Source organism: Choloepus didactylus, chromosome 5 (assembly GCF_015220235.1).
Source record: "Choloepus didactylus isolate mChoDid1 chromosome 5, mChoDid1.pri, whole genome shotgun sequence".
NCBI lineage: Eukaryota > Metazoa > Chordata > Mammalia > Pilosa > Megalonychidae > Choloepus > Choloepus didactylus.
In genome coordinates, this window is record NC_051311.1 from 120692390 (window position 1) to 120718698 (window position 26309).

Genomic DNA, 26309 nt, shown 5'->3' on the forward strand with positions numbered 1-26309 from the left:
GGAGTTTACAACACTATATCCTGTCACCCAATTTCACTTTTGACATTTTATTCTTCAAGGTATAAATCCCTAGAGTGAATGACACCTGCAATGGTTTCCTTTGCTCAAGGAAGAAATTCTCAGGAATGGGCCCCTGATGGCAATTTGGATAGCTGTTTCCAATCTATAGCATTTTCTCACAGACAATGAAAAAAGTTAAAAGGGAGCCAGAGTTGACAGTGAGCATCCTTGTCTCATTCCCGATTTTAGGGGAAAATCTTTCAGCCTCTCAACGTTGGGTACTATGTTGGCTGTGGGTTTTTCATATATGCCCTTTATCATATTGAGGAAGATTCCTTCAATTCCTATCTTTTTGAAATGTTCTTATCAAAACAGGATGCTGAATTTTGTTAAATGCTTTTCAGCATCGATTGAGATGATCCTTTGATTTGTTAATGTGTAAAATTACATTAACCCATTTTCTTATGTTGAACCAACCTTGCATGCCAGGAATGAATCTCACTTGGTCGTGTTGTATAATTCTTTTAATTATGTGAACTTGGGAAACCCCTACTTTATAAGTCAAGCCTTCAATATTGAGTCTTGCTCAGGCGAAACTTATGGTTGTAAAGGGGAGGTTAAGCCCACCTATAATTATGCCTAGGAGTCACCTCCAGAGAACCTCTTTTGTTGCCAAATGTGGACTTTCTCTCTCTAAGCCCAACTCTGCAAATAAATTCATCATTCTCCCCTCGACATGGGACAGGATCCCCAAGATGAATGAGCCTTCTTGGCAACATGGAACATGGATTCTGGGAATGAACCTGACCCTGGCATCAAGGGATTGAGAATGCCTTTTTTACCAAAAGCGGGGAAAGAAGGGCAACAAAATAGGGTTTTAGTGACTAAGATAATTCAAATAGAGTCAAGCGGCTGTCCTGGAGGTTACTCCTATGCAAGCTCACATGGGTATACTAAATGACCACAATATGATAAGCCCAAGTAAACAGTAGTACCAAAAACCTTAAAGAATACCCAGATCCCTATCTGAGACTCTATAAAAGTTTCACTCACTAAGTTTATTCTTCAGAAACTTAAATCCTCCAGAGTGCTCCTATGCCAGCTAGGTCCCAAAACCCAGAGGCAATAGCCTCTTCAAGAACATCAACTAGATGTGTCCTCTTTGCTCATAAATTGACACCCCTTCTCAACATGAACAGGTTAGGGTGGTCACTGCCTAGAAATCCCTGAAGATCAGCAAAGTGATTAAACTCGAGGAAGGGGTAGCAACAGACAAGATGGAATTTAATAAAGGATAATGAATACTGAATCTTTATATAATTTTATTTTCTTAGTTGCTAGGGTCTTAGAATAGCTAGAAGGAAAGAATTGAAATGGTGGCACTGTAGCCCATAGCATCCTTTGAAATTTGTTCTATAGCTACTTGTTAAATTGTAATTTGAAAGCTATGCCTTTTTGTATATATTTTACAATAAGGAAATAACTGAAACTATGGTACTATAACTCATAACAACTTTGGAAATTTCCAATATATCTACTTGTTAAATCATACTTTGAAAGATATTACCTTTTTGTTATATGTTTTATTTCACAATAAGGAAATAACTGAAACTGTGGAACTATAGCCTGTAATATTCTTTGAAATTTGCTCTCTAACTACTTGTTAAATTGCACTTGGAAAGTTATCACTTCTATGTATATATGTTATATTCTACAATAAAAAATATAATGTAAAAAAAATAAATGAGGGAAAAGCAAGTTAAATGTCAGACACCACAAATTTTAGTAATTTCTCCATTGGTACTCCAAAGCTATAAATTCTCTATAAAGAAAAGTGCACTTGTTTGTCCTTTGAGCCAGGGCAAAATTTAGGATCATTAAAATAATATTCATTGGGAAAAAAAAAAAAAAAGGAACCAGAGTGACAAATACAGTTCCCAACAGATCCCTATGTACTTAGACAAAAGTTGTAATGGCCAAATAATAAACATAAAGCGTGAATTGTTCCAACAAGTGGAAGCTATTGGGTGATGTGCCATTGGATGTAGACTGATAGTGCGGTATAAGAATGAGTATTTTGAATTATATTTTTCACTCTTCTCTCATTTCTTTGACTTGACTGTTTTGGCACCACTGGCTTTTTGATTAAATAGAGCATATCATGGGGAGAAGGTTTAATAGAAGTGAGTTAGAATGGGAAAATTAATAGATTTTTTCAGTTTACACACATAAAGCACAGGTAACATAAAATTGTATGAGGTAGCACCAGTATAGCAAGTTTATTATGATTTCTAAAGTTCACAATAAGCTATCTGAAATCTGGAAAATAAGAAAAACAGCAGTCATACTCAATCAAGCAATATGAAATTCAAAAAAATAGATAAGCTTCTCAGCAGGGTCTTATAGGGAATTCCTTGAAAATTAAAATCTTTTCACTAAGAAATCTACTTTTTTAGAGCCCCTCAGTATTAGATAAAAATTGGGTTTCATGGTTCAACACAGATAATAAGTTGAATTAGCAAATTGTCTTTGACTAGTTTTCTGAAAACATTGTTTGGATTCATCCTCTAGTCAATCTAGAAATTAGAGCTACTCAAGAAGGAACATGCTGCTTGACTGGGAGAGAGACTATCTCAGAGACTATCTCAGCCTTTTTCTTACTCTGCATTCTGTCTCTGGAAAATGTACTCATTTTCATGTTTTCTATTACCAGCTGTATGCTCATAATCCCAGACTTCATCTCCCTCACCCCTGTCTATCCAGGGCTCATCCCACTGGGTGATGATGGTGAAGACATTTAATTATTAATTATTACTGAATTATTTAACAATACAATAAAACATAATAAAGTCTAGCTTTTAATGATTATCTTCCCCATAATGTCTGAATAGACAACTTGATATATCTCTCTATATATAACTATATCATCTCATCTACATCTGTATCATCTATATTTATACATATAAAATAAAATATAAGGGGAGGAGTACAGACTGATAATTACAACAAAGACTTATTCTACTATGAAGAGTTATCTCACTATAAGAAATACTTGGCCAAAAGTATAAAAATAAATTGAAAGGTAGATGAAAATATCTTCCTCCTTAGAGGATTTAAGTTTGTGTCAGCCAGGAAACCAGAGGACCAGAGATTCCAAATGACCTTAATCCAATCAGAGATTAAGAAGTTGGATGGAAATTTGTTGCACATACTATTCCTATGGTGTATTTCTTTGGGTTCCCAGCTCAAAGTTCAACTTTACGAGGGCACATCTGCATTTCCTGCATTTCCTTCTTTCCTAGAAGCACATCTGCATCTACTGTTTGTTTTCATTCTTTATATAAATTCCTTCATTCTTTAATTATTGTCATGTTGTGTCGGTTTGTTTAAGGTATGCATCTTGTGCACTGAATAGATTTAGAATTTATTATTATCATTGTTATTGTTGTATTACCCAGGAATTTTTTATAGGGAAGTTTAGTCCTCTTAAAAATATTCGTTAAATTTACACTTTTTTAAAATAAATATCCTTTGATTTTGAGCTTTCTGTTTGTATTATTTATCCTGATATATATGATCAATATTTTATTATTTGTCCATCATTTTATATTACTGCTATCTTCTTAAATTTATATTACTGCTATCTTCTTAAATTTCTCAAAATGATTTTTTTTCTCAAATGTTTCTCTCAGTAGCAGGGTAAGGGATTGAATGGCATCTTTTTTTTTCACCATTAAGAAAAATTGGGCAAAGATACATTCTTTCCAGTCCAAATAAATATAATTTGGAATGTTGAGCCCAAAGCTTGTTATTATAATGTGTTTTATGCATATCTCTTCCTAAAAATAGTTTTTGATAACTTTATGAAACTTTCTGATTGACAATTCTTGTTTCCATTATTTTCCTTTCATGATTGATAATTTTTTCTTATGTTTCAGTTTTTTAAACAGGTCTTGCATATCAAAATATATTTTTGCCTTCTTTATTATTTTTGAGAAGATCACAATCCTTTCATATAAATGATTATATCCATTACTCTATCATATCCTGCCATTTAATATTGCAGGAGAGAAGTCAGATAGCAGCCTAGGTTTTGTATCTTTACTCCTTTGAATCATGCAGAAATTTTCTTAATCTTTGTAATTCAGAAGTTAGTCCACAACATCTCTAGGTCTGGAGCATGTATTATTGATTGTCTAAAACAAGAAGTTCCTTTTAATCTGAATGCATAGGTGTTTCAGCCAAGTAGAGTTTCATTCTTTTCTTTGATTATATCATAGGCCCATTTCTACTAACCTCCTCTTCAGCAATGCTAAGTATCTACATAATGTTTTCCCATTCTCTGTCTTTCAAATCAATCATTTTTCTTCTCATTTTATTCCTTTGTATTTTGGAATTGCTTCTCTAGCTTTCTTTACCCTCATTTTACAAACTGATTGCCTTTGCAGCAATTCTACCTTTAACTTCTTCCTGGGCAGATTTAACTTCCAGTGTTGCGTTTTTGTTTTTTTTCCTTGTATCTTTTTTCTCATTCCCATTTTTGTCATTCTGCATACTTTTTATACACTACTAATCCCATCTTAAGAGGGAGTTTCATTGTAATCTATTGAGAATACCAAATACAGCCTACTTTTTCTTGATCAGCCATTTATAATAATAAGTATTTCTTTGGAGCTCTTCAGACATCATTCCCCTTTCCTTGTTCAGCAATAATTTGCAAAATATGTTAAATATTTTTCCTCTCTTTATTCATTCCCCAAAAGGAGATATTAGTCCACTCGTGTTAATTGTCAGTAAGAGTATATTGATTGTCCTTAATCTATTTACGTCCAGTTGGCGTGGGATTCTTGTCCAAACCTATAGCTCAAAATTTGCATAATGCTTCTTGTTCCTAACCACACAACTGAGGGATCTAGAAAAAGAAGATCAAATTAATCTAAACCACAAGTAGAGATTAATGCAATTGAGAATAAAAAACAATAGAGAGAATCAATGCAACCAAATGTTGGTTCTTTGAAAAGATGAATGAAATGGACAAACCTTTAGCTAGATAAAAAAAATTTTTAAAAGAGACAGGAAACAACGAAAATCAGAAATGAATGTGGGATGTTATTACCAACTACACAAAAATGAAAAGGATTATAAGAGCATACTAGATATAACCGTATGCCAAGGAATTAGAAAGCCTAGCCGAAATGGACAAATTCCTAGCAACATTCAAATGACCTACACTGATTCAAGAAGATACAGAAGGTCTCAACAGACCAATTAGAAACAGAGGGATTGAATCAGTAATCAAAAACCTCCCAACTAAGAAAAGCCCAGGATCAGATGGCTGCACTGAAGGATGTTACCATACAATCAAAGAAGAATAAACACAACTCCTTCTCAAATTCTTCTAATGAATTGAAGAGGAAGGAATAATTCTTAACTAATTCCATGAGGCCAACATCACACTAATACCAAAATCCAAAATTATGAAAAGTCAGAAATTACCAACCAATATCCCTTATGAATATAGATAAAAAAATCCTCAACAATTTTATTGGTCAGGTTCTCTAGGGAAACAGAACTGACAGGAGATATTCATAAGCATTGTGAAATTTTTATAAGAATTATCTCATGCAACTGTGGGAATGCATAAATCCAAATTCCACAGGATAGGCTGTCAGCTGGGAACTCTGATGAAAGTTTTTGATGAATTTCCCAGGAGAAGCTAGCTAACTGAAATAGAGATGGAAAGTCTCTCTTCTGACTGCTGAAATCATCACTTCTCCTTCTAAAGCTTTCAACTGATTGGGTGAGACTTCTCTTTTTTGTTGAAGGCCATCTTCTCAGTTGACTTAGATGTAATCAGCCATAGATGCAAATAAACCCACCAATGATTTAAGTCCATGAAATGTCCTCACAGTAACAATCATGTCAGTGCTTGCTTGGCCAAACAACTGGACAATAAAACCTGGCCATGTTGACACATGAACTTCACCACCACAACAGTATACTATAAAACCCATCCAAAAGCACAATAAAAGAATTATAAACCATGAGTAAATGGGATTTATACCATGTATGCAAGGGGGGGGGGGGGTTCAACATAAAAAAAATCAATGTAATGCACCACATTAATAGAAGAGAAAAAAACACACATGCTCATCTCAACTGATGCAGAAAAAAACATTTGAAAATTCCAGCACCTCTTCTTGATTAAAAAAAAAAAAAAAAAACTCCAAAAATTAGGAATAGAAGAAAACATCCTTGACATTACATGAGGCATATGTGAAAAACCACAGCTAGCATCATACTCTGTGGGAAAGCTTTCTTTCCCCCTACAATCAGGAACAAGACCAGGATGCCCATTGTCACCACTGCTTATTCAACACTATACTGGAAGTTCTAGCCAGAACAATTAGGCAAGAAAAAGAAATAAAAGGCACCCAGATTGGAAAGGAAGAAATAAAACTTTCTCAATTTGCATTTGGCATTACTATAAATAGAAAATTCTGAAAATTCCATAACAAAGCAGTTACAGCTATTACAACTGATATAAGAATTCAGCAAAGTGTCACAGTACAAGAACAATATGTAAATTCAGTGGTATTTCTATATAGTAGTAATGAACAAGCTGAAAAGGAGATTAAAAATCCATTTACATTAGCATCTAAAACAATCAAATATCTAGGAACAAATTTAACCAAAGATGTAAAGAATTTATATACAGAAAACTACAAAACATTCCTGAAATAAATTAAAATCTAAGTAAATAGAAAGATATACCATGTTCATGGGTTGGAAATTAATATAGTTAAGATTTCAATTCTACCCAAAATGATTTACTGATTCAATGCAATCCCCATCACATTCCAACAGCCTTCTTTGCAGAAATGTGAAAACCAATTATCAAATTCACCCGGAAGGTTAGGCAACCTCAAATAGCCAAAACTGTCTTGAAAAAGAACAAAGTTGGAGGACCCACACTTCTTTACTTTAAAATTATTACAAAGCTACAGTGGTCAAACAAAAAGATACTGGCACAAGTACAGACATGTAGACCAATGGAATCAAACTGAGTGTTCATAAATAAATCGTCACATTTATGACCAATTGATTTTCGACAAGGGTGTCAAGTCAACTCAATGGGGAATGAATAGTTTCTTCAACCAGTGATGGTGGGAAAACTGGATATCCATATGCAAAGGAATAAAAGTGGACACCTACCTCATACCCTATGACAAAACTAACTCAAAATGGATCAAAGATCTAAATATAAGAATAAGAACTACAAAACCTCTTGAAGAAAGCATAGGGAACTATCTTCAAGACCTTTTGGTAGGCAATGGTTTCTTAGACCTTACATCAAAAGCACAAGCAACCAAAGAAAAAATAAATGGGACTTCATAAAAAATTTAAAAGTTCTGTGCATCAAAGGAATTTATCAAGAAAGTAAAAAGACAGCCTATACAATGGGAGAAAATATTTTATAAACCACATATCCGATAAGGGTTTAATATCCAGAATTTTAAAGAAATCCCACAACTTTACAACAAAGGACAAACAATACAATTACAAAATGGGCAAAGGACATCAGTGGACATTTTCCAAAGAAGATATATAAATGGACAATAAAGACATGAAAAGATGCTCAATATCAATAGCCATTAGGAAAACACAATGAGATACCATTTCTTTGTGGAAAATAACAAATTTTGGAGAGGATGTAGAGAAATAGGAACTCTCATACTTTTTGGTGGACATTTAAAATGGTGCAGCCACTGTGGAAGACAGTATGGCAGCTCCTCCAAAAGTTAAGTATGGAACTGCCATATGGCCTGGCAATCCCGTTCCTAGGTATATACCCAAAAGAACTGAAGCAGGGACTCAAACACTTATTTTCACACCAGTGTTCATAGCAACATTATTCACAATTGCCAAAAGGCAGAAGCAATCCAAGTGCCCATCAACAGATGAATGGATGAACAAAACGTGTTTTATACATAAAATGGAATGTTATTCATTTGTAAAAAGGAATGAATTCTGATAAATGAAACAACATGGATGAACTTTGAATAAGTTTCATTCATCATTTTGAATTTGACACAAAATGACAAATGTTGTATGAGCTCACTTATATGAAATAGTTCAATGCAAATTCATAGAGTCAGAAAGTAAAGTACATCTACCAGGGGCCAGATGGGGATGGGAATGGGGAGTTAATGCTTAATTGGTATAGAGTTTCTGTTTTGGGTGATGAAAAGTTTTGGTAATGGATGGTGGTAACGATGGCACAAGATTGTGAATGTAATTAACAACACTGAAGCATCTTAAGGTGGTTAAAATGGAAATTTTTAAGTTGCAAATATGATACCATAATAAAAATTTTTTAAAAACATAGAACCATACAACACAAAGAGGGAACCCTCAGGTTGACTATGAACTACAGTTAGTGTAATTATAAAAACAGTGTTTTATCAACAGTAACAAAGTTAACACAATAATGGAAAAAGTTAATAGTAGAGAAAACTGCATGGGGGCCTATTTGGGAGCTCTACTTTCTACATATTTCTGTAAACCTAAAACTACTCTAATAAAAAATTCATGACACTCTTTTCATGTTTATTTAACTTAAACCTTTAAAAAAATACTACATGTTTCTTGGGAATAATGTTACTCAAATATTTCTTTGCAAAATGAAGTGCAAACTGGTAACAATTACAAGGTAAAGCAGAGCTATTTCCAGGCAATAAAAAATAAGCATACTAGGAAAACAAAGTGAAAAGGACTAAACAGTAAATTACATGTTGCTTCAGCAGCATAGGGTAAAAATGAGGTTTGTTCTTTAAAACTTTTTATTTGAGATAATTTTAAACATACAAAAGAGTTTTAAAAATTGTACAGATGGTACCAAGAAGTTCCTTCCTTAAATTTCCTTATGTTAATATTTTACTTAACCACAGAATATCAAAACTAAGAAAATAACCTAGAGCAACACTTTTAACTAAAGTGGAACTTATTCAGATTTCATATATATATGTTTCATATTTTTATTAGAGAAGTTGTAGGTTTACAGAACATTCATGCATAAAATACAGGATGCCCATACCCCATCCCACACCAACGCCTTGCATTGATGTGGAACATTTGTTAACAATCGATGAGAGCACATTTTTATAGTTGTACTATTAATAGTTGTACTATTAATTAAAGTCCATGGTTTAACTACATGATTGTGTAGTATATTTCCATGGATATATTTAAATTTTTTATTCTGTTACCATATATAAAATCTATAATTTCCCCTTTTAATCACTTTCAGATGTATATTAGAGTGCTGTTAATTGCATTCACAATGTTGTGCTACTATCACCCTCATCCACTGCCAAAACATTTCCAAAATTCCAGCTAGAAACCCTGTATATTTTAAGACATCACTTCCTATACCCTATCCCCACCCTGGCCTCTGGTAACCTATATTCTAGATTATGACTCTATGAGTTTGTTTATTCTGTTTCAAAACAGTGAGATCATACAATATTGTCCTTTTGTGCCTGGCTTATTTCACGTCAACATGTTACCACATATATCAGGACTTTATTCCTTTTTATGGCTGAATAATACTCCATTGTATGTATATACCACGTTTTATTTATCCATTCATCAGCTGATGGAAAGATGTGTTGCTTCCATATTTTGGCAATTGTAGATAATGCCACTACGAACACTGGTGTGCAAGTATCTCTTTAAGTCCCTGCTTTCAATTCTTTTGGGTATAAACGGAGTAGTGGAATTGCTGAGTCATATGGTATTTCTATTCTTAGCTTTCTGAGGAACTGCCAAACTGTCTTCCACAGCAGCTGCACCACTTCACATTGTCACCAGCAATGAGTGTTCCCCTTTCTCTGCATCCTCTCCAACACTTGATATTTTCCTTTTTTTTTTTTTATTCAAGTAGCAGCCATTCTAAAGAGTATGAAATGGTATTTCTTTGTGGTTTTGATTTGCTTTTCTCTGCTGGCTAATGAAGTTCAGCATCTTTTCATGTGCTTTCTGTCCATTTATGCATCTTCTTTGGAGAGATGTCAGTTCAAGTCTTTTGCCCATTTTATAATTGGGTTGTTTGTCTCTTTGTTGCTAAGTCGAAGGACTACCTTAAGTATTCTGGATATTAAACCTTTATCAGATATGTGGTTTCCAAATATTTTCTCCCATTGTGTATTTAGTCATATTACTTTCATGATAAAATCCTTTTGAGGAGTAAAGATTTTTAATTTTGATGACATCCCATTTATTTATTTTTTCTTTGGTTGTTTGTGCTTTAGGTGTAAAGTCTAAGAAACCATTGCATGACAAAATGTCCTGAGGATGCTTCCCTACATTTTCTTCTAGGAGCTTGATAGTTCTATCTCATATTTAGCTCTCTGATCCACTTTGAGTTAGTTTTTGTGTATGGTGTAAGGTGAGGGTCCTCCCTTTTTTTGTTTTTACAAATGGAGATCTAGTTTTTGCAGCACCATTTGTTATACAGACTCTTCTTTCCTAGTTGAATCATCTTTGCCCGCTTGTCAAAAATTAGTTGGCTATAAATGTAAGGTTTGCCTTGTGAGCCCTCAATTTGAATCCACTGTTCTACATGTCTATCCTTATGTCAGTACTATGCCATTTTGATTACCATAACTTTGTAATAAGTTTTAAGATTGGGAAGTGTGAGTCCTCCAATATCATTCTTCTTTTTTTAGATGGCTTTAGCTATTTGGGACCCTTTACCCTTCCATATGAATTTGATGATTCACATTTCCATTTCTGCAAAGAAGGTTCTTGAAATTTTTATTGTGGTTACACTGAGTCTGTAAATTGCTATAGGTAGTACTGACATCATAACAATATTAAATTTTCCAAGCCATGAACATGAAATGTCCTTCCACTTATTTAGGTCTTCTTTCATTTCTTTTTGCAATGTTTTGTAGTTTTCTGTGTACAAGTCCTTTACATCCTTGGTTGTATCTATTCCTAGATATTTCATTGTTTCAGTTACTCTTGTGAGTGGAATTTTTTCTTGATTTCTACTTCTGATTGTTCATTGCTTGTGTATAGGAATGCTACTGATTTTTAGGGTTGATCTTGTACCCCACCATTTTGCTGGATTCATTTATTAGCTTTAGGAGTTTTGTTGTGGATTTTTCAGGATTTTCTATATATAGGATCATATCATCTGCAAATAGGTTATTTTCACTTTTAATATTTCTTTTTTCTTTCTGCTCCTCAGCCTTTGATGATGTTATACATTGTCAGGAAGGATCACAGAGAGGTGGTGTGTCCTCGTTGCATTAAGTCAGGGAGTATATGAGGTCAATATATAGTATTGGTATCTGTCAAGACTCTCCACTCTATAGCTAAATTTTTTCCCTATTTAGTTACTTTTTTCATGAAGGAGATCCTTTGTGACTATGTAAATCTTTTGTGCTGTTTAAATTTATGACGATTGGTTTTAGCATGCTGCAGTGAATCTTTCCTGTGGCAATTATTTTTGAAGTGTTTTAATTGTGAAATTCTCTTTCTCTCATTTCTTCTACAGTCCTTATTGGAATTCTTTTATAAGGAAGAGTTGCTGCTTCACTCCCATTTATTCATTTATTATTGATATCAGTATGGACTCATGGGTATTTATTTTATTCCTCCGGTTATAATCCAATGTTATTATTTATTTTTTGGTTAAGCTTTTCTAATTTTTGCCATTGGGAGCTCTTTCTGGTTGGCTCCTATGACATTTTGATAGGCAACTCCATCCCTTTTTTGTTTTGTTTTGTTCTTTCTTACTTTCTGGCACCAGATGTTCCATGTTCATTTTGGTATTTTCTCTGCTGTCCAAAATTCTACTCCCCAGACCACTCCCCTGGGCACAGGAGACCACAGAGCAGGACCCTAAGATATGGAGGAAGGGGGTACTGAGAACCTTTAGGTGCCAATAGATCCTTCTCTATCCCCTCTCATATGATGGATTCCAAGTTACCACCCACCCATCTCACCAGCTTCAATCAGCGCCCAGGAAACAGGCCTCCTTCTCCATAGCCTCAACATTTTGGAAATCTTCCCCTTACCACCCCTTCTCCCCAGACTGGGTGCCTGGAAGATGGACTGACGGAGGCTGCTTAGTTGCATTTTGTTTGTGCTCTGATGTCAGAAATGCCACCTAGTATATATTCTTATGAGGGCACATAGAATCCTTGTCCTCCTTGTCCTCCAGCTGCTCCACCAGCTTGTCTTTCTTCCCTGATTCTGGGCCTGTCCCTCCCATGCTGGAATAAATCTTTGTAAAAAATAATAATAAAATTGTCAACCACTTCTTCAATGAGGAGAGAGTATTTAGAAACCAAGATCAGGGTTCTTTGTTTGCTTGCTAACACAGAGGTGTCACTCCACTTAGTCCATCCCTTCCAACGAGGATATATATGTATGTATTACACTCCTTCATGCACACACATCTTTATTTTTGTGTCTATCTACCTATCCATGTATCCATGTAACATTGTATCCATGTATCCATGTATCTGTCTGTCTATCCATCCATCTACCTATCCATCCACCTATCCTTTCTTCCTTCTTTCCATCCATCCATCCATTCATCCTATTGAACCATTGTTGGTAACTTACTTCTCTGAAAGAGAGAAACCTAGCTCTCATTATCTACAATATATATATTTATTTGTTCAATCCCAATATATAAATAGTTTCAGAACTGCTAACCCACATCACTATGAGAAACACATTTAACAAATACAGTACAGTATTTTGCAGGCTTCTTTTTGCTTTTAACAAGATCTAATCACTAATTGGTCAGCTCTTGTCTTTCCAAATCTCTTCAGTGTGGTAATGTGGCTCATTTGTAATAAAGTTAGTTTTATTTGTCACAGTCTGAATTCCACCTTTTCCCCAAGCCCTAATAATTTTGTAAAATCTCTATATAGCAAAATCCCTTTTTCTAATACACAGTTCTGAGGGTTTTGACAAATGCACAGGCCTCCATCACTACAGTTCCAAATAGAGCAATTCCATCCCCCTGAGTATTTCCCTCTGCTTTCCCTGTATGGACAATTCTTCCTCCTACCCACCTCAAACACTTGGTGACCACTGATCTATTTTTGCCTTTTCCAAAGTTTCATAGAAATGGAATCTTACCATAAGCAACCAATAAATTTTATTATACAAAATGCTATATTGATTTAAGTAAATGAATAGTTATTCATTTTTACCAATTTCTTGCAGCCATATCTGGGTCAAGAGTGGGGATGCTTAACATAACAATGACAATGAACTCTTCTTACTAGTGTCCAGTTGCATCTACTACTAGTAAGCAAGTTCTCACATCTCTTCCCTCCCTGCAGGCTTTATTTCTCTTTAGATTTGGGGGCCGTTGTTTGCTCTGCAAACTCAGCAATCCAATGGATTTAAAAATCATGCATTTCAAGTTATCTGGCTAACCTTTTACAAATATCTCCCATTTTTCAGATTATTCCACCCATATAAACACTTAGGGATATGGTTTCAACCCAAAGGCATGTGTTCTAGTTACTAGATAAAACAAAAACCTGCTCTGCCAGCCAATACATACTGGTATTCTTATCAATTCCTACAGTTACTTATGTGTAGGGTTTGTATCAAAACTCTGGCTTCTACCAAACAGTGTCATATGCTATTTATTGAACTAGGCAAGAATGGCTAACATACCTGGTAAATTAGTAGCTCAGTGAACCCTTCTTGAATCTGGGGCATGGATACTTCCTGAAGAGAAGCCAAGAACTTTTCAAATATGCCAAATGTGTACAATTCAGGGCTCTAATCACCTTTCCCCACAAAATTCCAGTCATTAGTCAAATCCCTCAAACTCATTAGGTCTGCACACACCCACATACGTGCAGGCACAGTCATAGCCATTATCCTATGCAGTGCCATGGAGACTGGACTTAGGTACTTGACAATTTCCCCCCTTTTGCATGAATATACCCAATTCTCAGAATCTGCATATTGGCTCTTAGATTGGAGGAAACCCTTCCCTCCATCATTCCCCAAACCTTCTTTTCCCTGACTCAGAGTAAATAAAGGGTGAAGTCTCATCTTCTCACACAAATATATTAGAATGGGCTCTTTAACTGATGGCTGCTGTCCTCGTCTTCCCTGCAAAATGGAGCAAAATTAACAAAGAAGTGTTTTAGGTCATTATCCACACACACGCACGTGTGCACACACACACACACACACAAATGTACCGTGAAGCTCATGAAACTCCTGTAAGGTTAGGGCTAAACAGCACAGCAATGAAGAATTACTGTCTTTAGAACGATTTTAGGATGAAGCAGCCATCCTGATAAATTTTATGTGTTTTCTTAGTGGGCCAAATCATAAGCCCAGATCTCATCTATCTGGTTGTTTTATACTAAGCAAATCTGCAAAATGACCAAAATTTGTTATGCCTCATCTGTGCTCCAACTCTCAATCAAAACCCCTATTGTCCAAATTTGCTGTTACAGAAGAAAAGAATCTAATAATATAATTCATATTAAGCTGTGAATTAATAATAACATCTTAGTATTTTCCCTTTGAGCAATATTTGATCTTTCACAAGGACTGTCAAATTTTGTCACTTTGGGAAAAAGGTGAAGATGAGGCATATTTATTGGGAAAAAATACCTTTTTAGGAGGGGAGATTTCTTGGCACAGTAACGTGCTGGAAGGAAATTGCTCACTCTGAGCTTGTTTAATACCAGTCATGTCTTGGTTGCATTCAACCTTTCTTTAGGAAATTCTAGAGTTTTATGTCTTCAAATGACCTTTGCCAGAAGACTAGGTATTTAGCTTTTGCTGTGGGATTTTAAAATTCAGTTTAGAATTACAGGCCTCTACAGAAGTTATTTACTAAAGCTGGCAGGGTCCAACTCAAGTAAACCTTGTTCTCTTGCCTGTTGCTTATTAATCCGGAACATTTAATGAGATCCTGGAATACAAGATGCTAAGGTTCATTCAACATCTTCCTTGTACCATATATTTTAGATGCATTATCCCATTTAATTATCACAATACTGTCATAAAGAAAACACTTATATTCTTATCCATATAAGGCCAAACTAGGACTTCAGATGTGAAATAATTTGTCTAATGCCAGAGTAAGGAGTGGAACTCTGTTTTAAACCCAGATATGTCCATCCCCAAAGCCTGAGCTTTTTCTACTGCACATACGGCTTCTAAAGAAAAAAATCTAAACATGAGCAAAAATAATGAAAAATGTGACAAATATAAACTAGATAAAAACATAACCACATAGGAAAAATATTTGCTGCAATGGATACCTGAAAGTACATTGTGCTCTATAAATAACACTGTAAAAATAAATCATGATAATTTTAGGGGCCATAACAAAAGACACTAAATAAATGAAAAATAAGATACAAAGTGTAAAAATATACTGTGGTTCATGAATTCATCATTCCCATAACAATTCACCCAAATGCCAAGAAAACAATTCTCAGGGTGTGAATGCAACATTTATGGGAAAACAGCAGGAGCCCATTAGTGCCAGAACAGAAGCATCAGGGGTATTTGCAGCAACTGTCTCATCCCAGGTTGAGACTGGAACTGCACTACCTGGGATGGAAACATGCTTCAGTGATGTGAGAAAGCTAGCTTGAGAATGGAATCCAAGGAGCAATCCAACAGAAGAAAAAGAATCCTACGCCACCTGCACTATCTGGAACTGGTGCCTTTAATAAAAAGATGCAAAATGGGCAATAAATCATAGTTTTATGATTCATTTGTTTTGATTTTCAGGAAAAGGGATGAGGAATTACATGAAGATCAGCTACTAGCACTTATTTTTCAAGTTAGGGCTTACAGTTCAGTAGAGAATTTTAATACACTAAACAAATGGTACAAAGTCAGGTAAAAGATGACCGTTACACAGGGAACTAATTGAAATGAAAAAAATTAATTTCACTCTCTTTTAATAGTTTGTTTAAAATGCAAGTTGTTTTTAGATCTCACATGAAAAAGTTATGTTACATTTTATTTGCATAATGTGCACCTTATTAAAACTTGGGTCCAGAAAAATTGTAAAATCTAGTACCTAATAAAATTTATATTATACTAAGATATATTTGACTTTAAGATAATCAAATACATCTTAGTATGTAAAGTTTACCTTTTCTTCATATGATGCAAGTGCCACCAAGTTGAGTAATTAATTATGCATCTGCATGGTTTGAAACTGCTATGGACTCCAGAAGAGCCATGATCTTTTAATCCAATCTCTTTGGGTGGAATCTTTTGATTGAGTGTTTCCATGGAGATGTACTCACCCAACAGTGGGTGAGGACTTTGATTAACTTATTTCCATGGAGATGTGACCCCGCTCATTCCGGGTGGGTCTTGATTAGTTCAAGAGCGGCTAAGAGCCGACAGAGACACTGATGTTTAGAGATGCTTGGAGATACAGACAGAAGGGCGTTTGGAGATGCTAAGCTAAGAGGTGAAGCCCAGAGTTTGCCCCAGAGAAGCTAAGAGAGGACTCCCAGATGCTTAGAGAGAAAATGCCCTGGGAGAAAGAAGCAAGGAAGCACAGAAGCTGAGAGAGACAAGCCCAGATATGTTTTGGAGAAAGCCATTTTGAAACACAACCTGGGAGCAAAGGACAAGCAGATGCCAGCTACGAGCCTTCCCAGCTGACAGAGGTGTTCCAGAAGCCATCGGCCCTTCTTCAGTTAAGATATCCTCTTGCTGATGCCTTAGTTTGGAAACTTTTATGGCCTTAGAACTGTAAATTTGTAACTTAATAAATTCCCTTTATAAAAGCCAATCTATTTCTGGTATTTTGCATAACGGCAGCTTTAACAAACCTGAACAGCATCTTTTATAACAACTGTTTAAAATGATTTTCTATAGAGATGTAACTCAACTGAATTAAAGATGCAGAGAATAAAAAGAGATAATTCAAAATGTTGTAATTTACCTAAGCATTCCTGGACCCAAATAACATCTTAAGACTCAAGACTAAAAGGTGAAATTGTGAGAATGATATAAATATATAAAGATAGAATGACCTAGGATGGGGATGAGGGAGAAGGATGAAAAATTCATTATATCCTCTGCTCTTCATAGTGCTTTTTCCTTTTAAATTCTTAATTTTACATTAATACTCAATAATAAACTGTTTTATTTAGTCTCAAATGTTTATTGGCCTATCAATAAAAGAGCAACGTGGAAGACAGCTAACGTATTCAAAAGTGGTTAAACTTTAGGTTCCTAGTAATCACTGTTGCTGTAAGTCTAACTCTCTTTGAGGTAAGACCTAATTAATTTACATTTGAGATTTTTCAGTAATAATAGCAATTCAACTGGATAGCAAGGAATTCCCAGAGAATGGGCAAGAATAAATATCTGCCAGACTTTCCAAGCTATTCAGCCAAATAAGGAATTCTCTTTAAAATATATTTACTAAGACTTTGCCAAGCTTGAAGTGTAATATAGTGTTGAATACTTGACAAGAAAAGGAATCCAGAATAAAGCACATAATAAAATAATATTTGTGCTAAGTAATTTTAGAAAAACAGCATAGCAATCAGGATAATTAGTATTAAAGGACAATATGAAATGTCAAAATCTCCAAATTTATTTTTCTATTTTTTAAGAAAAATCTCACAAAGAAATAACATTTTACAAAAGGACATTAGTTACAAGACCCTTGATATTACTTCCATTTTGTACATTATTGTGTAATATTTAAAATATATGAAAGAAACATAGCCTTCTTTAATAGAATGAGCTGAGGTTATAGTATCAGTGAAAATAGCCATCATATCAGAATACAGTAGGAACTCATTTTATGCAAACTCAAATTCAGGTATATGCATTTGGCAATCAAAAAAATAAAGGCACAGATAAAGAAAGAGAATTAACATTTAAAAAAATTATTTATATGATTACTTTCACTTATTGTTACTAGAGTGTTTGCCTTATAAAAAATGTATGGTAGGTATGTTCATATAGGAAATACTTTAGGGTTTGCTATTGTGCACAATTTTCAACTTTTGCGAAGGTGTTTGGAACATATTGGTCATGTACAAGGTCCTACTGAAAATTGTCTATAGTGACAGGTAGTAATAAAAACCAAATAATAACAATAAAACCTAACTTCTGACAATTGAGGATTTTATTGTATTAATAAATCTTGCCAAAAATATTTTGTGGTAAACAACATGATGCTCATTTTTAAAAATGAAGATTATGTGAAATTTAAAAGTTGCAGGATTTTATTTTCAAAGATTATTAAATTAGAGAATGCAAAGTAAAGCTAGGCAGCCGCTTTCCTAAGTACTCAAAGTGGCATCAATGCTGAAGCTGTGATTCAAACCCCAAAATTCCCAAAGTCAATTTCTATTTAAACTCTGGACAATTGTTCTTCTAATCATTCATGCTTATTATAAATCTTCAACCTGCAGCTGACGGACACTTTATTACTGAACATATAAAATAAAACATTAGCCATCTGTTAAATTCATCTCTCTACTTTTTAATGAAAATATTTTATTAGCTGGGAGAATTTCTCCATTTCCTAGAAATGAAGGACATAAGAAACTTCTATTGTTCAAGCTGACTGGGTTGCCAGATAGAAACCTCATCAGTCACTGAATTGCCCTTGAGCAGCACAGTTTTATGATATTTCTAAAGAGTCCTTTTTTACCTGAAAATGTTCTTGCACTTAAGAAATACACTTTTGAAGTAGACACATTTTCTCTCTATTTTATTCTCAGGGAAAAAAAAGGTATTTTTCTTTACTGCCTTTCTTTGTTTTCCACAAGCACGTTCAATAAACTATTCTGTCAAGAGAAAGAGCAAAGGGCTCAATTCAATAAAAAATTGCAGTGATTACGCTATGCAATTTTGCTCCTGCTACTTTATCACAATTTGCCATTCAAGTGGACACTGCTGTGCTCCCAGCTCTAAAGGGGGTGGTGGGAGCCTGTCAACTGCGCTGCAAGGTCGTTTTCTACCAGAAAGACACCAGCCCCATTTGCGAGAGTGTCTCCTGCTAGATTGCCAACAGTGCTTGCATCATAAACCAAAGCCATGACTTCATGCAACACAAAGCAGCTAAAACAGATCATTATCAGATGACATTTATTTACTTAGATACTCCCTGGGTCTGAGTTAGTTCTGACTGTTACATAGGAAGCTGTGCAGTTCTTTCAGGCTTCAAAGTTACTATTTAACTAGTTACTGCTCATCTTTATTACTGGCTGCATCTCAAGGCCATTCTCAAAAGGGTGTGAAAAGCCAGGAAGGAGTTTCTACCCTACAAGATGATTTAGCTCTCTTTCAACTAATTTATCCTGCAGAAAACTATGTGCTTTCAGAAATGATTCAATATTAACAAAATTAGTAAATAATTTAAAAACATCTTTGTGTTTGTGCTCAAGTCAAAGTAAGCTTGTAGCTGTTAGGGGTCAGTATAAAAGATTAAGATATTTTACATCCTTTTATTCTTACTAACTCTTCAAAATCTAGTATGTATTTTATACTGACAACACAACACAATTCAGACTAGATATATTTCAGGTGATGGACAGCCACATGTGATTACCATATTGGACAGCACCACTCCAGAATCTATAATCTCACAGGTAAACTAGATATCTAAAAATATCAAACTATTAAAAAATATTTCAAGATCTTTAAAATGCTTTGGACTCCAAGAGATAGAAAGTATATCCATCTGGAAGGTCAGGAACAGCTTGATGAGTATATTTTTCCTGCTGTGATTAGGATCTGGCTGTGGTTGTAAGAGCAAAACATGTGAGAAATTGTAGGACTTGTCAGAGGCTAATAAAGCATACCTAAAAACTTGAAGCTATAAAACTAGAAGGAAGAGGATATATTATGGTGTGCCTGGGAGTGATTTTAAGAGGTGAGTCAGGTATCTGGAAGTTTGCTTGAAGGCTTTTACTTCTTAGCAAATGAAACATAATGAACTGAACGATAGTGATGGCATCGGTATAGAAAGTGAGTCCAGAAAAAATAGACATTAAAGACAAAGAATCATTACGTCTTTGGCATCCAAGAAAAACATTACTATAAAAGCAATTCAGGAGAGATGGAAGAAGACGGTGGCATAGAGAGGAGTGTAAGTTAGTTACTCCCCCCAGAGCAACTAATAAACAACCAAGAACAACTAGTAAACGATCTGAAATAACTGCTGGGGGACAACCGTGACTGTCCACACATCATGCACCAACCTGGATTGGGAGGAATACCCAAGATTGCAGCGTGGAATCTGTGAGTAGAAACTGGATGAGAGCCAGGAGCCCCCTCCCCCCATGGCAATACAGACTGCAAAGCCTTGCTGAGATAGAGAGCAGAGCTCTCTGAATAAGCGAACATACTTCAGGCCAGCTCCAACTGGGGTTTTAACTGGCACACATGGACTGCTCAATGCAAGCTGCAAATCCCCAATAAGCAAAGACTTTTAGTGATGACTGACCTTGAAAAGCCAGGGGACTTCTCTGTCTTGGGAACCTAGAGGACAGGGTGCTATCTGTAGCTGATGGGTAAAACTGGGGGCCATGGACTGATCCTGAAAGGGGGCTTTCTGTTCCTTTTTCTTTCTCTCAATCTGAAAAGCTCAGTGGAGAAAGCCTCAGCCATTTACAGTTCACAGTGCTCTGCAGTGGAGACTTAGCCATTTTCAGTTTGCAGCACTCTGACCCAGACAAGGGTGCAGACAGCAGAGTCAGAGAGACAAAGAGCCTATTTAAATGCAAACAAAAATTCCCTAGGGGGTGTATCTTCCCTAAGAGGAAGGAGGTGGTGCCCAGCTCTACTACTTGCCTTCCATTCAGAACCAGATCCCAGGGACTGGGGGAAAACAATCAAACCAGAAACAACTCAAGCTGAGAATTAAAGGGTCTACACCTCCTTACACTAGTCGGAAGTAACAGGCTGACAGGCACCCCCTGCTGGGCAGGTTAGGAAAAGCACAGCGCTTTGAGGCTTCACAGGATGTATCAATCTTCTAAGACACACCCTCAGGGAAACCTGGTGTTGAATATTTCCTCCTTCTGGGACCTGAGACTGTTCTAGTCTGGGAAAACCTGATTGGGGTGTTCCAGTTTGCTAATGCTGCTGGAATGCAAAACACCAGAGACGGACTGGCTTTTATAAAGGGGGTTTATTTGGTTAAAAAGTTACAGTCTTAAGGCCATAAAGTGTCCAAGGTAAGTACCTTCACTGAAGGATGGCCAATGGTGTCTGGAAAACCTCTGTTAGCTGGGAAGGCACATGGTTGGCGTCTGCTCCGAAGTTCTGGTTTCAAAATGGTTTTCTCCCAGGATGTTCCTCTCTAGGCTTTAGCTTCTCTCCAAAATGTCACTCTCAGTTGCTCTTGGGATATTAGTCCTCTCTTAGCTTCTCTGGAGCAAAAGTCTGCTTTCAAAGGCCATCTCCAAAATGTCTCTGTAAGCTTCAGCTCCTCTCTCGGCTTCCGTGCATTCTTCAAAGTATCCCTCTTGGCTGTAGCAAGCTCACTCCGTCTGTCTGAGCCATTTATTGCTCAGTAAACCAATCAAGGCATATGCTGAATGGGTGGAGCCACACCTCCATGGAAACCATCCAATGAAAGATCCTGCCCTCAGTTGAGTGATCAGATCTCCACAGAAACATCCAATCAAAAGTGTCCAACCCAATCAACACCAATACATTTCCTGCCCACACAAGACTGCATCGAAGATAATCATGTTTTGGGGGACATAATACATCCAAACCAGCACATGGGGTAACCAAAGAAACCAGATGCCTAGACAATAGAAAACTACAACTTACACTAAGGAAAATGAAGCTATGGCCCAGTCAAAGGAACAAACTTACACTTCAACTGAAATACAGGAATTGAAACAACTAATGCTAAATCAATTCAAAATGTTTAGGAAAGATATGGCAAAAGAGATGAAGCATATAATGAAAACACTGGGTGTACATAAGGTAGAAATCAAAAGTTTGAAAAGTCAACTGGCAAAATCTATGGAAATGAAAGGCACAACACAAGAGATGAAAGACACAATGGAAACATACAACAGCAGATCTCAAGAAGCAGAAGAAAACACTCAGGAATGGGAGAACAAGGCACTGAAAGCCTACACATGAAAGAACAGATGGGGAAAAGAATGGAAAAATATGAACAACATCTCAGGGAACTGAATAACAACATGAAATGCTTGAATGTACATGTCATGAGTCTCCCAGAGGAAGAGAAGGGAAAAGGGACAGAAGCAATAATAGAGGAAATAATCAATGAAAGTTTCCCATCTCTTATGAAAGACATAAAATTACAAATCCAAGAAGCGCAGTGTACCCCAAACAGAATAGATCTGAATAGGTCTACACCAAGACACTTAATAATCAGATTTTCAAACATCAAAGACAAAGAGAGAATCCTGAAAGCAGCAAGAGAAAAGTGATCCATCACATACAAAGGAAGCTTGATAAGACTATGTGCAGATTTCTTAGCGGAAACCATGGTGGCAAGAAGAAAATGGTGTGATATATTTAAGATACTGAAAGAGAAAACCACCAAGAATCCTATATCTGGCAAAACTGTCCTTCAAATATGAGGGAAAGCTTAAAATATTCTCTGTCAAATATACAATGACAAAGTTTGTGAACAAGATACCTGCTGTAAGGGAAATACTAAAGGGAGCACTACAGACAGAAAGGAAAAGACAGGAGTGAGGGGTTTGGAGCACAGTTTTGGTTGATGGTAGCACAGCAATGTAAGTACACTGAACAAAGATGACTGAGTATGATTGAAAGAGGAAGATTAGGAGCATGTGGGACACCAGAAGAAAAAAGGAAAGACAATGACTGGGACTATATAACTCAATAAAACCTAGAGTGCTCAACAATTGTGATAAAATGTACAAATATGTTTCTTCATGAAGGAGAACAAAAGAATGTCAGCCTTCCAAGGTGTTAAAAATAGAGCGGTATTGGGGGAGAAACACAATCAATGCAAATTAGAGACTACAATTAACAGAAACATTGTATTATGCTTCCTTTAACGTAACAAAGGCAATATACCAAAGCTAAATGCCTATAAGAGGGGGTCATAAGGGAGGAGTATGGGACTCTTGGCATTGGTAATGTTGTCTGACTTTTCATTCTACTTTAGTTTAATGCTGTCTTTCCTTTTGTTGCCTCCCAGCTGTCACGTTTTTTTTTTCTCTTTCTTTTTCCTTTTTCTTTTGTCTCTCTACCTTCTTTGACTCTTCCTCCTTCTTTGTGGAAGAAATGGAGATGTCCTTATATAGATAGTGGTGATTGTGCTGAATATGTAAATACATGACTATACAGGGAACCAATAATTCTTTACTCAGAACGGAATGTATGGTGTGTGAACAAAACTGTTTTAAAAACAATGGGATGATGAAGAAAGCTTGAGGGCACTATATTCAGTGAAATAATTCAGACACATAAAGACAAATATTGCAGGGTCTCACTGATATGAACTAATTATAATATGTAAACCCACAGACATGAAATATAAGCTATCAGGATATAGAACAAGGCTAAAGAATGGGGGGTGGTTGCTTGTTACGAGCAGAATGTTCAACTAGGTTGAATTTAAATGTTTGGAAATGGACAGAGACGATGGTAGCATGTTGTGAGACTAACTAACAATGCTGAATGGTGAGTGAATGAGGTGGAAAGGGGAAGCTCAGAGTCACATATGTCACTAGAAGGAAAGTTGGAGATTAAAAGATGGGAATGTATGAAACAGTGAACCTTGTGGTGGGCAATGTCCATGATTAACTCTACACTATAACTAGAAGTTAATAATAAAAGGGCATATAGGGAAAAAAATTACCTATTGCAAACTACATACTACAGTTAGCAGTATTTTAATGTTCTTTCATCAACAGTAACAAATGTACTATACCAATACTATGAGTCAACCATGGAGGAGGTGTGTTTAGGGGTATATGAGGATTTGAGTTCCCTTTTTTTGTCTTTATTTCTTTTCTAGAGTAATGAAAATATTCTACAAACTGAAAAAAATAATAATTGTGGTGATGGATGCACAGCTGTATGATGGTACCAGGGGCAACTGATTGTACTCTTTGGATCTTTGGATAATTATATGGTACGTGAATAATCGCAATAAATAGAAATAGTGGGGGAAAAAAGGAATTCAGATATTTTGACCCCATAAAAGCAGAAAAACGAGGTCACTGTAAACAGAATGACAGGAAAGGAGAAAGGATGAAATAGGGTAAAAAGAAGAGAATCAGGGTTTGAATGTATTAAAGTTGAAAAACAGCCAAATAAATAAGTGGATTTCAAAAGCTTCTGGAAGGGTAGATTTAACTTCAAAACAGATTTCATGGTCAGAGTGCAGAATTGGGAGTTACAAGAAAGAGGTAGATGTTGAAACTATGAAAGTGATGGGATCCACAAATGAAAGGGAATATGTTTAGAAAGCAAAACAGAGTGCAGAACCTTGAAGAATGTCCTAAGCAAAAGTCTTCAAAAAGTCTAGAAGAGGGAGGAGTAAAGGGCATGCAGGAAGAGTAAAATCAAAATGCTATTTATCTTAGAAGCTCCACAAGTGCGATGCCTCAGAGGTTACTCAAAACATTTTAGTTTGGGTCTTCGAAGTAAGATGGTACAGGAAGTAGATACGTCTAGCTGCCTGCTCAACTGCTGCATACCATCACAATATCATGGAAATGTTCAATGAAATATAAGATACTGGAAAATATACAATTTTTTTTCATACTGTTACAGTTTGAATCAGGTTTGATGATTTAAAAAGGAACATGGAAGAATGTCATTTATTTGCCTGCACTAATTTAGGCCAGAGGAATGGAGAATTCTGGTAGAATTAAATTCCAGAATTCTCCATTTTGCATGCATTCACTGAGAAACTTCACATCCACCCCCCAAAAAAATCAGGGCTGGGGGGATGAGGAGCAAGCAATATACTGTCCCCAGTGTATTACCCTTCACTTCACTTTCAGTACAATGAAATGGAGGAACTTTATCTTCCTAAAGTAAAAACTCCATTTTGTGTCTCTCCTCCTTTCAAAATTCCTCAAGTGGATTTCCATTGCTTACAGGATAAAATCTAAACTCCTTAGCATATATATGGTCATTTATGACGTTCCTCTGTCTTTCTCCCCAGACTACTGCTTCTCTTTTCTATTTGTATTTTAGTCCTATAGAACCTGGTTACCATGGCAGTTTAAATACAGCTGACCTTGTGTGTGTTCTTTCTTCCACCTGGAGTATTTTCCCCACCATGATGTTGCTTACTCAGTGAGTGGCTATCAAGATTTGAAAGCAATTTGATCATCACTTGCTTTGTCAGAACTTCTCTGACCACTTCTCTGTCATCATGGAGTTACTCATCTATGCCGCTGCCAGCTTCTGTGTGTCCTTTACTTTTTTGGAGTCCAAATCTTATTTGTTGAAATCTCTTTTATCCCCAGTACATGGACATTCTTGAAGACTGGGTCTATCTTAGTTTGCCTGGGCCTCTTAACAACGTACCACAGATTAGTTGCTTTAAACAGCAGAAATTTGTCTCACAGTCCTGAAGTGTAGACGTCTGAAATCAAGGTGTGGGCAGAGCTAAGCTTCCTTTGAAGTCTGCACGAAGGCTTCTGGCAGCGGCTAGCAATCCATGATGTTCTTTGGCTCGTCTGCCTCTGTCAAACGGATTTCTCTCCCTGTCTCTGTCTCACTGTGTCCAAATTCCACCTGCCTAGAAGGACACCAATCATATTAGATTAGGGTCCACCCTACATCTTTCTGGCTACATCTTAACTAATAACATCTTCAAAGATCCTATTTACAAATAAGTTCACATTCAAGGACCAGGAGTTAAGAAGTAGGGGACACAATTTAATCCATAATAGGAGTTAGGTCATATTGTACTATTTGAATTAAATACTTGGTTTGAGATTTTTCATCTTGGCATTTGCTTTATCAGCAGTTCTAGGTTCAAACCAGGTCCTCAACACATCACTGCTAAGTACATGTCACTATAGACACCCATTTTGATTGTCTGAATTGCTGTCCCTCTAGATTCTGAACACATTTCTAAATTAGAACAACCACTTTCTTTTCAAATATAGAAGACAAAGAGCTTACGTAAAACAAACAAACAGAAAAATCAGTGTAGGGATCAATGCATTCTTTTGGAGGCTAAAGAATATTTTCATATCTTTTAACTAAAATCATTTCATTCTAATGCCCATAGAAAAAAATATATTCAATCT